This window comes from Trachypithecus francoisi, unplaced genomic scaffold (genome assembly GCF_009764315.1).
Source record: "Trachypithecus francoisi isolate TF-2019V2 unplaced genomic scaffold, Tfra_2.0 Lachesis_group4, whole genome shotgun sequence".
In the NCBI taxonomy this organism is placed as follows: Eukaryota; Metazoa; Chordata; class Mammalia; order Primates; family Cercopithecidae; genus Trachypithecus; species Trachypithecus francoisi.
The window spans coordinates 1,798,421-1,810,655 of record NW_022681469.1 but is presented as its reverse complement, the minus strand read 5'-3'; positions in this window follow the sequence as shown (position 1 = coordinate 1,810,655).

The following is a 12,235-nucleotide window of genomic DNA, read 5'->3' as shown; positions in this document are numbered from 1 at the left end:
CACTCTCTGTGTGAACACTGTGTATGAGCACTGTCTGTGTGAGCACTCTGTGTGTGAGCACTCTGTGTGTGAGGACTGTGTGTGAGCACTCTGTGTGTGAGGACTGTGTGTGTGAGGACTGTGTGTGAGCACTCTGTGAGCTCTCTGTGTGTGAGCACTCTGTGTGTGTGAGTACTGTGTGTGAGCACTCTGTGAGCACTCTGTGTGAGCATTCTGTGTGTGAGCACTCTGTGTATGAGCACTCTGTGAGCACTCTATGTGAGCACTGTCTGTGTGTGAGCACTCTCTGTGGGTGAGCACTCTCTGTGGGTGAGCACTCTGTGAACACTCTGTGAGCGCATCAGCCCTGGGACGGACTCCCCGGGGTCCTGTGCTCACGGCCACATCAGCTTGTGTGCAGCAGCGGTCACAGAGAGGGAGAGGTGTGGCTGGCCAGTGCCAAGCCCCCTGCACGTCCCTCGTGTGGTCCATGCTGGGCCCGGGGGGCCTCCTCCCCTGAGTAGATGCTGATTGTCTGCTCTGAATGGCCCCTGAAGCCAAGCCCAGAGAGGCTGAGTTCCTGTCCCAGGCATCGGGCTCTGACAAGGGGAGCTGGGTCTGAACCCAGGTTCAGCCCAAGCTCTCGTGGGGGAATCACCGCCCGCTGCTGCCTGGGGAGGACGCCCGTCCCAAGATTGTCCTGCCCCAGCCCAGGGAGGGAGCTGAGAGCATCATGAGTGAGCGTCCCACCGCCGTCAGTGTCCACCGTGTGCTCTGCTGGGAGTCGGGCACTGGGACACAGTATTTGATGTCAGAGCCAGGAAATGCTGAGCCCCTGTGAGGCCAAGTGCGGCCAGTGCTGACTCCGGGAGGTCAATGGGCACCATGAGCTGTCCGGCATTCCCATAGTCCCGCTGCCCGTGTCACGAGGGGCTTCCAGAAAAGACCCAGCGCCCAGTCTCAGGGTCCCTCCGGGACCGCCTTCTTCCTAACGTGATGTCCATGAGCCACCCAGGAAGCAAAACAGGAAGAGGCACCTGCCCTGTTCCAGATCCTTCAGCTGTGGAGACTACATGCTGTGTAGACAGCTCCCTACGTGGAGCACTCATGTGTAGACCACTCTGGGTGTGTAGTGTGAATGCGTGTGTGTGGGGTGTGTGGTATATAGTGTGTCTGCTGTGCCATGTGTCATGTGTGTCATGGTGTGTGTGGTGCTGGTATGTGTTGTGATATGTGTTGTTTGTAGTGTATGTGTTTGTGGTATGTGTGTGGTGTGTGGTATGTGGTGTGCCTGTTGTGTGGCTGCTGTGTGTTGTGTGTGATGTGTGTCATGTGTGTATTGTGTGCGACGTGTGTCATGTGGTGTTGTTGTGCATAGTGTGATGTGTGTCATGTGTGTGTCATGTAGTGTATGTGTGGTGTGCCTGTTGTGTGTGTTGTGTGACGTGTGTTGTGTGTGTGCTGTGTGTTGTGTGCGGTGTGTGTGTTGTGTCATGTGGCATGTTGTGTGCAGTGTGCATGATGTGTGTCATGTGTATGTGTGGTGTGCCTGTTGTATGTATTGTGCATTGTGCGTGTGTATGTGTGGTGTGCCTGTTGTATGTATTGTGCATTGTGCGTGTGTGTCGTGTGTTGTGCATGTTGTGTGTGGCATGTCTGTTGTGTGTTGTGTGTTGTATGTGATGTGTCGTGTGTGATGTGTGTCATGTGTGTGATGTGTGTCATGTGTTGTGTGGTGTATGTGGTATGTGTCTTGTGTGTGTTGTGTGTAGTAGGTGTCATGTGGTGTGTGTTGTGTGGTATGATGTGTCTTGTAGTGTGTGTTGTGTGTAGTGTGTGTGATGTGTGTTGTGTGGTGTATGTGTGGTGTGTCTGCTGTATATGTGTGGTGTGCCTGTTGTGTGTATTGTGTGTTGTGTCGTATGTCGTGTTTTGTGTGTTGTGTCATGTATGTGATGCCTGTCATGTGTGTTGTGTGTCATGTGCCATGTGTCATGTGTGTTGTGTGCCATATGTGATATGTCTTGTGTCATGCATGTCATGTGTGTGGTGTGTCATGTAGTGTGTTGAGTGTAGCATGTTATGTGTGTCGTGGTGTATGTGTGGTGTGCCTATTATGTGTATGGTGTGTATTGTGTGTTGTGTGTCATGTGTTAAGTGTGTCATGTGGTGTGTGTGGTATGTGTGGTGTGTGTGGTGTGTGTCATATGTGTGGTGTGTGTCGTGTGTGGTGTGTGTCATGTGGTGTGTGTGGTGTGTGTCGTGTGGTGTGTATATGTGTGGTGTGTGTCGTGTGGTGTATATATGTGTGGTGTGTGTGTGGTGTGTGTGGTGTCATATGTGTGGTGTATGTCCTGTGGTGTGTGGTGTGTTGTATGTGTGGTGTGTGTCATGTGGTGTGTGTGGTGTGTGTCATATGTGTGGTGTGTGTCGTGTGGTTTGTGTATGTGTGGTGTGTGTGGTGTGTCGTATGTGTGGTGTGTGTCGTGTGGTGTGTGGTGTGTGTCGTATGTGTGGTGTGTGTCGTGTGGTGTGTGTATGTGTGGTGTGTGTGGTGTGTCATATGTGTGGTGTGTGTCATGTGGTGTACGTGTGTTGTTTGTTGTGTGTGGTGTCAAATGTGTGGTGTGTGTCATGTAGTGTTTGTGGTGTGTGTCATATGTGTGTTGTCATGTGGTGTGTGTCATATGTTGTGTGTCATGTGGTGTGTGGTGTGTGTCGTATGTGTGGTGTGTCATGTGGTATGTGTGGTGTGCATCATGTGGTGTGTGTGGTGTGTGTGGCATGTGTCATGTGGTGTGTGTGGTGTGGTGTGTGTCACATGTGTGGTGTGTGTCATGTGGTGTGTGTGGTGTGTGTCATGTGGTGTGTGTGATGTGTGTCACATGTGTGGTGTGTGTCATGTGGTGTGTGTGGTGTGTGTGGCATGTGTCATGTGGTGTGTGCCATGTGTCATGTGTCATGTGGTGTGTGTGGTGTGTGTCGTGTGGTGTGTGGTGTGTGTCGTGTGGTGTGTGTGATGTGTGTCACATGTGTGGTGTGTGTCATGTGGTGTGTGTGGTGTGTGTCATGTGGTGTGTGTGGTGTGTGTCATGTGGTGCGTGTGGTGTGTGTCCTGTGGTGTGTGTGGTGCGTGTTTCATTCATTGGACGGATACTGAGCCTCTCTCTCACTCTGGGGGTCCTGCTCTCCCCTGGCTTGGGGAGTTTCCTGGGTTGTTTCTCTGAGCACCTCTGGTCCCTTCCTCTGTCTCTGATCTCCTACTTTAACTCGTGGGGCTGCCTCGACAGATTTCTGCACTTTTCTTACCCCTTTTCTCCTGTTTTCAGTTCTTCTTGGTACTTGGAGATTTTCTCAACTTTGTCTTCCAAACTTTCTTTTTTTTAATTTTTAATTTTATTATTATTATTATTTATTATACTTTAAGTTCTAGGGTACATGTGCACAACGTGCAGGTTTGTTACATATGTACACATGTGCCACGTTGGTGTGCTGCACCCGTTAACTCGTCATTTACATGAGGTATGTCTCCCAACGCTATCCCTCCCCAGCTCCCCCCACCGAAAGAGTTTGCTTCCCCTGCCGTGGGGCTCTTTTAAATTCTTGAGCGTTCTTGTGTGTGCGTGACATGCCATCTTGCCTTTGTTTCATGGATGTCACATTTTCTCTGATTTTCTCTGAATGTTCCGCTGATACTTTCCGTTAGTTTGCCTCTCCCCGTGGTTTTGTTCCACCGAACAAACAGTACATTGATCTGTGTCCTGAAGCTCAGGCATCTGGGGATTTCCTGGGGTTTGGGGCCGGGGCTCTCTGAAGTCCGTGGGGGCGCTCGTGGGCCCCTTGCAGCCACCCACTTGGGAACCTCACAGTTCAGACCCAGGGACCTGCTCCCCGGGAGTCCAGCTTCCTTGCAGAGGCCTGCGATGACTTGTGCGCCCAGGGCCGTGCTGCCTGGCGTCTGCACGCAATGGCGAGGGCTCCAGGCTCCCTGTGCAGAACCTGTGCAGGCGAGGGTGCAGGCGAGGGCTTTTCCCGGCCCCCTGTGCAGGTGAGGGGGACGCCCGGCCCCGTGCGTTTTTGCTGGTGGCCCTGATCATGAGGCTTCTCTCCCTGCCCACAGCTGTCCTTGGTGTCTCGGGATCCAGGGTTTGGCCCCATCTCTTGTGGTGCTACAAGCCCAGACCCCTCAGGGTAAAGGACTTACTGACCCCTTTTGGGAACTGTCTCAACTCCAGAGACCTGCCCGTTGGGGCCACTCCCTCTGGTCCCGTGACTGCTGGCACACCACGTGCAGGCACCACCCAGGCAGCTCTGAAGGGTCACCTGACCTCAGGGCTTTCTGCTGGGCTGGTGGGAGCTTCAGTGAGACCCACCGCGGAGGCGCCCATCCCACAGCCACTGCAGCAGCGCCCTCCTGCTCACCTCCAGCCAAGCTGGCTTCCCAGGGGCTGCAGACCCACCTGCACCCCAGGCTTTCATCCCTCCCCACGCCCTGTCTTTTGGCCTGAGGCTTCTCCAGTGTGGGTGAACTGAAAACAGCCAGGGAACACCCCTCTAGGTGGGGTGGGTGGCAGTGGGGCCACCTCACTGGTCCTCTACAGCCCCACTGCACCCTCACATCCCCACTGACCCTCTTACCGCACCCCTCCACGTCCCCATTGCACCTCTTACCTCACCCCTCCCACATCCCCACTGCACCTCTTACCTCACCCCTCCCACGTCCCCACTGCACCTCTTACCTCACCCCTCCCACATCGCCACTGCACCTCTTACCTCACCCCTCCCACATCCCCACTGCACCTCTTACCGCACCCCTCCCACGTCCCCACTGCACCTCTTACCGCACCCCTCCCACGTCCCCACTGCACCTCTTACCGCACCCCTCCCACGTCCCCACTGCACCTCTTACCGCACCCCTCCCACGTCCCCACTGCACCTCTTACCTCACCCCTCCCACGTCCCCACTGCACCTCTTACCTCACCCCTCCCACGTCCCCACTGAACCTTTTACCTCACCCCTCCCACGTCCCCACTGCACCTCTTACCTCACCCCTCCCACATCCCCACTGCACCTCTTACCTCACCCCTCCCACGTCCCCACTGCACCTCTTACCGCACCCCTCCCACGTCCCCACTGCACCTCTTACCGCACCCCTCCCACGTCCCCACTCCACCCCCGCTTTGACCTCCAGGGCATCCTTGCTCCCCCTGCACCCCCTGTGCCCCTCCGCATCCCTGCAGCACCCATGGCAATCCTGCCATGCCTCACTGCACCCCCCTGCGGCAGCTACCTGGGGAGCATTGCTGCTATGATGAGCTGCTCAGCTTTCTAACAGCCCGAGCTGTCCTGACCTCCGGCACCTGCCGTCTTCTCCCCATCGGGTTTCTTCCTTGTGGTCACGTTAGTGGTGTTTTGGAGCCGTGGACCAGGGCACCATGTTTCACTGAAATTCACCCCAGGTAGCTGAGTGCTCTGCAAATCACCAGAGCAGCATCGCCCAGCAGAAAGGTGGAGCTGTCTGTCGCCACGACGTCTCCAGCAGCGTCCTGATGTTGTGACTTGAGCGCTTGTGAGCTCTGGATTGTGGCTGTCGTGTTGGAGATGCAGTCCCTGGACGAGAGACGTGTGCCTGGGTGTGCGCAGCTGACCCAGCCCCGCTAGGGTGTAGCCTCCCTCTGAGCAGAAGGGTGGGTTCACCGGGGGCTCTCTGCTCAGTCCACACATGCCGCCAGGCCTCCCCCTCTCCTGGGCAAGTGTATGGGAAGAGAAGGAGCCACTGAGGGTCAGCCCGGAGTGTCTTAGCACCCAGGGTCATGGCTACTCAAGGGCTGTCCGTCTCAGGCCAGATTTTAGTGAATGTGCTAAGAAACTCTGTCGCTCCTGGATGAATGGCCCCGTTCGTATGAGGTCTTTCATATTTCCACCGACTGCCAGTTTGTTCTTTGGGGTGGTTGCATCTCCCTTTTTGTTGAGTGTGGGCCGGGTTTTGAAGGCAGGCACGCACCTCTCCTGCCCCCGGCAGAGTTCTGGAGCAGGCAGCATTCGCTTCTGCACACACACACAGATGGAAACCCCGGTGCTGAGTCCCGTTTTTCCTTTTTGAACCCAGTGTTGGGTGTAGACCCTACGTGGGCACTGCCCATTTGGCGACGAGCCTCTGGCAGGATGCTGTGGTGCCCTGAGAGGGGAGGGTTAAAGGAGGCAGGAGGTCCCGTGCTGGGAAGGTGCACTCTGGCAGCTCCGCCCGCAGAAGCCGCGGTGATCTTACTATCTTAGGGTCTTGGTTTCCTTTCCCTCATCAGTGGAGAGCAGCAGCAGCCTCCAAGCAGCACGCACAGGAGGACTCAAAGTGGGCGGTGCACAGTGTCCAGAATGCAGCACGTGACCCCCAAATGGACGGGCCCGCTGACCATGGGTGGCCTCAGGGGCCCCAACATCACAGGCTAGAAAGTGTCTCACATTTTCAGGGGGCAGCAATGTGAAAACACGTCCGCGGAGAGGTTTTGCAGATAATACACCTTCAGCAGACAAGAGCTCTTACCATGACTTAAAAGTGTGCGGGTTTGTCTTTTAATTACTAATAAGGTGAATTTTTTCCAAAGCCCTCTGGCTCCTTACCCCTTTAAAATAGTGTGGATGTTGTGGGACGCTCTCCCCGCCCCCCGCCCCTGCCCCGCCCCGTCCCCATGGTCAGAGGGAGTTGCAGAGCCACAGGGGATAGGGTCATTTTTGTGCAGTCTTCCACGGGTGCAATAACCAGGCTAGAATATGCAGGGATGCAGCTAATTAATGAAGCAACTGACAATACCCCTATTAAACCATCGTCATCAGAAGTGAAATCATACCATGCTGTTGTGGAGACGGCTGTCCTTGGAAGAAGCGAGGACGAGCTTTGCCCTCATTCGCTCTTGGGTGTGATTAAACACCGGGGTCCTCATAGCATTCTGGGCTGGGGAAACTGTCTCAGAGTTGGCTGGTCAGTGGGTGATGGGTTCTTTTGTGTGGAGCAGGCCTGGTTGTGGCATTTGTTTGGAGGTGTGTGTGTGTATGTGTGTGTGTGTGGTGTCCCCATAAGATTTTTTTGAGACAAGCTGCTGTTTCTCTGCATTAATATAATAGCCTAATTAATTTTAATATTCGCCTGACTGTGCATCTAAGTCAGTTGGAGGATGTGTCACAGGAGGAACATACTAATAGGATATGTGCCAATTTGCAGTTTAAGTAAGGCTGCCTCTAATAGGAGTTGAGAGCTTTGTATTAACCCCCAACAATGGAGAGAAGCCGCCTCGGCAGCTGATTACTTAGGCAACCTCCAGATAGATCCACACAGCCCATTGAAATTCCAATCATTTCCACGTACTATTCCCACCTATATAATTGTCAACTGGCCCTTATTATTATTTATTATGCAAAATTGAATTTTTTTGAAGCGTGAAGAATGAAGTAATTTCGTATGCAAACAGTTAAAACTCTCATGTGTATTCTGATTACGTACGTGTTGATAAATTCACTTATGATGAGTGACAGTGTGAGATTTTGGGGTCGGATCGGTCAATCCATGGAACACACTGATGAAAATGACAAACCTCATGCCAGAAGCGTCCCCGGCACATCTCGGGTGGAGTGTGCAAAATGTCAGTGTCTAGCCGCTGTCTATTAATAACTAAATATGATTGTGTGTAATGAGCAGAGATTTTCGTGGTGATTGAAGTAGGATTTTTTTGATCTTCCAGATGTTGCTGCTTAGAAACTCATATTGCTTTTTTCCTGATGATGCCTCATGACCTTCTCGACCCTCTCCACTGTTAGAGCCCCTGTTATTCCCCGCACCGTGTCAGGCTGGGGGGCTGACGTGTCCTCCACCACTGGGCCGATGTTCCCCCTTTGTCAAAGTCCCCTTTTCCCGTGTGGCCCAGCACCTCCTTTAGGACGAGGCTGCACTGGTGGGGCTGGGAAGGCTGATCAGGAGGTTTGCAGCACCAGGTCCAGTCCTCTCCCCTGGGGTCAGTTTGGCCTTGGACCAGGCCTGAAACACCTGGCCTTTTAGGATGGGGGAAGTGTGAGGTCAGCGGTGGCCCCAGAGCCTTGGGAGAGGGGCCAGGGGAGGGCCATTCTAGGTGCATCCCAGGGAGCCTGCAGCCCGTGGCTACCCAGGAAAAGAAGAAAGGTCAAAGAGGGAGCCCAAGGCCCCATGGAGGGGAGATGAAGACCACGGCAGGCGGCGGCCTGGCCCAGGTTCTGGAGAAGCAGGAGTGCTTCTCAGATATCACAGTGGACAAGAGTGACCGGGCGTCATTAACCAGAGTGTCTAAGAGGCCGTGACGAGACATGGACTCGGCTGTCCCCATCACGCGTTCGTGAGCTGAATCTTTCGTCCAACAGATACTTTCATGGAGCATCCAAAAAAGTTCCCATCATGTGCTGAGATGCAAAGACGGCTCAGCCCTGTTCCTGCCTTGAGGACTTGAGCCAGGCAGGGATGGCATATGGGAGAGCCAGTGAAGGCACACAGGAGAGCCAGGGACGGTACACGGGAGAACAGATGAAGGCCATACACACAGTGGCTCAGCCGGGGGTGGTGGATTCTGTGTGAAGATTTTCCTAGCGGAGGAACTGCTGCCCCCAGAATCTGAAGCCAGAGTTTGTATGAACAGCAGCAATTCCCATGCCCACGTCTCACAGGCCACAGTTGGAGAAAGGGAATCCTCCTCTACGTTAGGATAGTGCTTCGTTCCAAAAAAAAAAAAAAAAAAAAAATCCTTTTTAGGGCCAATTCCCAAGTCTAAGTGATGAGAACAGACAGTAAAGTCGAGTGCCCTCAGCAGTTCTTGAAAAATGCACTGGGAATGCTCAGTGTTTACGGGCCAAAGCCTTAATTCAGACAAACAAGCAAACAAGCCCGACGCTAAACATTACACACATCAATGCAAACAAAGAAAATCATGCAAAGAGGCACGTGACTCTGAGCTCGCAAACCAGTGGCCCTGCGAGGGAGGCAACCTGTGCACTGGACACACCAGGACCCCTTTCAGCAGCTCTTTGTTCCCTGTGTCACCTGACTCCAGGCCCCAAGTCACGAGGGTCATGCTGCAGCAGAGGCGCTCCTCCAGCCAGGGAGGGAGGCTCTGACGAAACCCGTGCAGACAAATTCTCGCGGCCTGTGGTGGACGGAATCATGTACTCCTAAAAGATATGTTCACTGGGAGGCCAAGGCAGGAGGATCACTTGAGCCCAGAAGTTCAAGACCAGCCTGGGAAACATAGTGAGATCCCTTTGCTACCAACATAAATAAATAACTAAATAAGCTAGGTGTGGTGGATTGTGCCTGAGGATGTAGAGAGCACCACTGCACTCTAGTCTAAAAAACAAAAGGTATAATCAAGGCCTAACCCCTGGCACCTGTGAGTGTGACGTTATTTGGAAATAGGGTCTTTACAGGATGTGCCCAGGTTAAGATGAGGTGAGACTAGGTTAGGGCAGGCCCTGCTCCAATGACCCGTATCCTTAGTTGAAGGTCACATGAAGACCAGACCCAGGAGGGGAGAACACCAGGAGACAATGGAGGCAGAGGCCGGAGCGGCACATCTATGAGCCGGAGGACACCAGGGCCGGCCTGCAGCAGCAGAGGCTGGGAGAGGCAGGAATGACCCTCCCGCTGTGCCTCCAGCAGGGATCTGGCCCTCTGGGGGCCTTGGTTTTAGACTTCCAGCCTCCAGAACTGTAAGACAGTGAATTTCTATCATTTTAAGCCATCCAGTTTGTGGCATTTTGTTATGGCAGCCTTGGGAAATGGATACATAGCCCAGTTGGGCTGTTTTGGTGGGTTTCAACATGTTAAAAGTTTGTATTTAGGGCCAGGCATGCTGGTTTATGCCTGTAATCCCATCACTTTGGGAGGCTGAGGCAGGCAGATCACAAGGTCAGGAGATCGAGGCCATCCTGGCCAACATGGTGAAATTCTGTCTCTACTAAAAATACAAAAATGAGCTGGGTGTGGTGGTGCACACCTGTAGTCCCAGCTACTTGGGAGGCTGAGGCAGGAGAATCACTTGAACCCAGGAGGCAGAGGCTGCAGTGAGCCAAGATTGCACCACTGCACTCCAGCCTGGCAACAGAGTGAGATTCCGTCTCAAAAAAAAAAAAAGGTTGTATTTAAAATTAAAAAACAGCTTTATTGAGATATAATTCTCATGCATGCAATTCATACATTAAAAGTGTATAATTAGGCCTGGCATGGTGGCTCATGCCTGTAATCCCAGCACTTTGTGAGGCTGAGGCAGGCAGATCACATGAGGTCAGGAGTTTGATACCAGCCTGGCCAACATGGCAAAACCCGGCTCTACAAAAAATACAAAAATTAGGCAGGTGTGGTGGCAGGTGCCTGTAATACCAACTACTAGGGAGGCTGAGGCATGAGAATTACTTGAATCTGGGAGGTGGAGGCTGCAGTGAGTTGAGATTGCGCCACTGCACTCAACCTGGGCAGCAGAGTGAGACTCCGTCTCAACAACAAAAACAGTGTACAATTAGATGGTTTTTAATATGTGGCCCTTCATGTCTGGCATCCTTCAGGTAGCATCATGTTTCCAAGCTTCATTCATGCTGTAGTGTGTTTCAGTGTGTCATTCCTTTTTATGGTTTGATACTATTCCAGTGTATGAATCTACCATATTGTATTCATCTGTCTGTCAATGGACATGTGAGTTGTTTCCACATTTTGTGTATTATGAGTAACGTTGCTGTTAACATTTATGTTTGCATTTAATTTAATTTTTTTTTTTTGAGACAGAGTCCTGCTCTGTTGCCCAGGCTAAAGTGCAGTGGCTCAATCTTGGCTCAGTGCAACCTCCGTCTCCCGGGTTCAAGTGATTTTCCTGCCTCAGCCTCCTGAGTAGCTGGGATTATAGGCGCCCGTCACCGTGCCTGGCTAATTTTTGTATTTTTAGTAGAGAGGGGCTTTCACCATGTTGGTCAGGCTGGTATTGAACTCCTGACCTCGTGATCCACCCGCATCATCCTCCCAAAGTGCTGGGATTACAGGCATGAGTCACCATGCCCGGCCATGTTTATATTTTTGTGTGGACGTAGGTTTTGCATTTCTCTGGGTGTGTGCCTAGGAGCTGACATGCTGAGTCATATAGTATCTCTATGTTTAGTCATTTGAGGAACTGTCAGACTGTTCTCCAAAGCAGCAACAGCAGTTTACATTCCCATCAGCAAGGCATGAGGGTTCTGCTTTCTTCACATCCTCACCAATACTTCTTGTTATTTGACTTTTTTGACTCTAGCCATCTTAGTGGGTAGGAAGTGGGAAGTGGTATCTCAGTGTGGTTTTGATTTGCATTTCCCTGATGACTACTGATGTGGAGCATCTTTGTATGTGCTTATTGGCCATGTGAATATCTTCCTTGGAGAAATGTCTATTCAGATTCATTGGCCATTTAAAAAGTTGGATTATTTGTCTCTTTTATTATTGGATTGTAAGAATTTCTTATATATTCCAGAAACGAGTCCCTTTCCAGATACAAGATTTGAAAATATTTTATTTCATTCTTTGGGCTGTCTTTTCACTTTCTTAATGATATCCCTTGAAGCACAAAAGTTTTTAATTTTTTTGAAGTATTTTGAAGTGTTTCAGTATTTTCTTTTGTTGCTTTTGCAATTGGTGTCATACCAAATAATTCTTTGTCAAATCTAAGGTCATGAAGATTCACCCTGTTTTCTTCTAAGATGTTATAGCTTTAACTTTTATATTTAGGTCTTTCATCCATTTTGAGTTATTTTTTTTATATGGTGTGAGGTAAGGGTTCAATTTTAATTTTTTCTCTTCTTTTATAGGTGGCTCTACTGGGATCCAGTTGTCCCAGCATCATTTGTTGAAAGACTATTATTTCCCCACCTAGGGAAGTCTTGACATCCTTGTTGGAAATCAGTTGACCATAGATGTGAGGGTTTATTTCTAGACTTTCAGTTCGAATCCATAATGAAGCCAGTACCACACTATTTTGATTACTGTTGCTTTTTAGTAAGTTTTGAAATCAGGAAGTGTGTATTTTATTTCCTGGACATTCTCTTCTGCTTAGGAGAGACCAAGTGAACCTATCTTCATTTCAGGAGGGATTGGCCACTTGGCATGTGACAACTTTGCCAGCTTTTCCTCCCTTGGGTTCTAATATTGCCACATTAGGGGATATAGGAGAGGAAAAGTAAGGTGCGGTTCCCCCAACCTCAGACTTAACAGAAAGCAGATACACA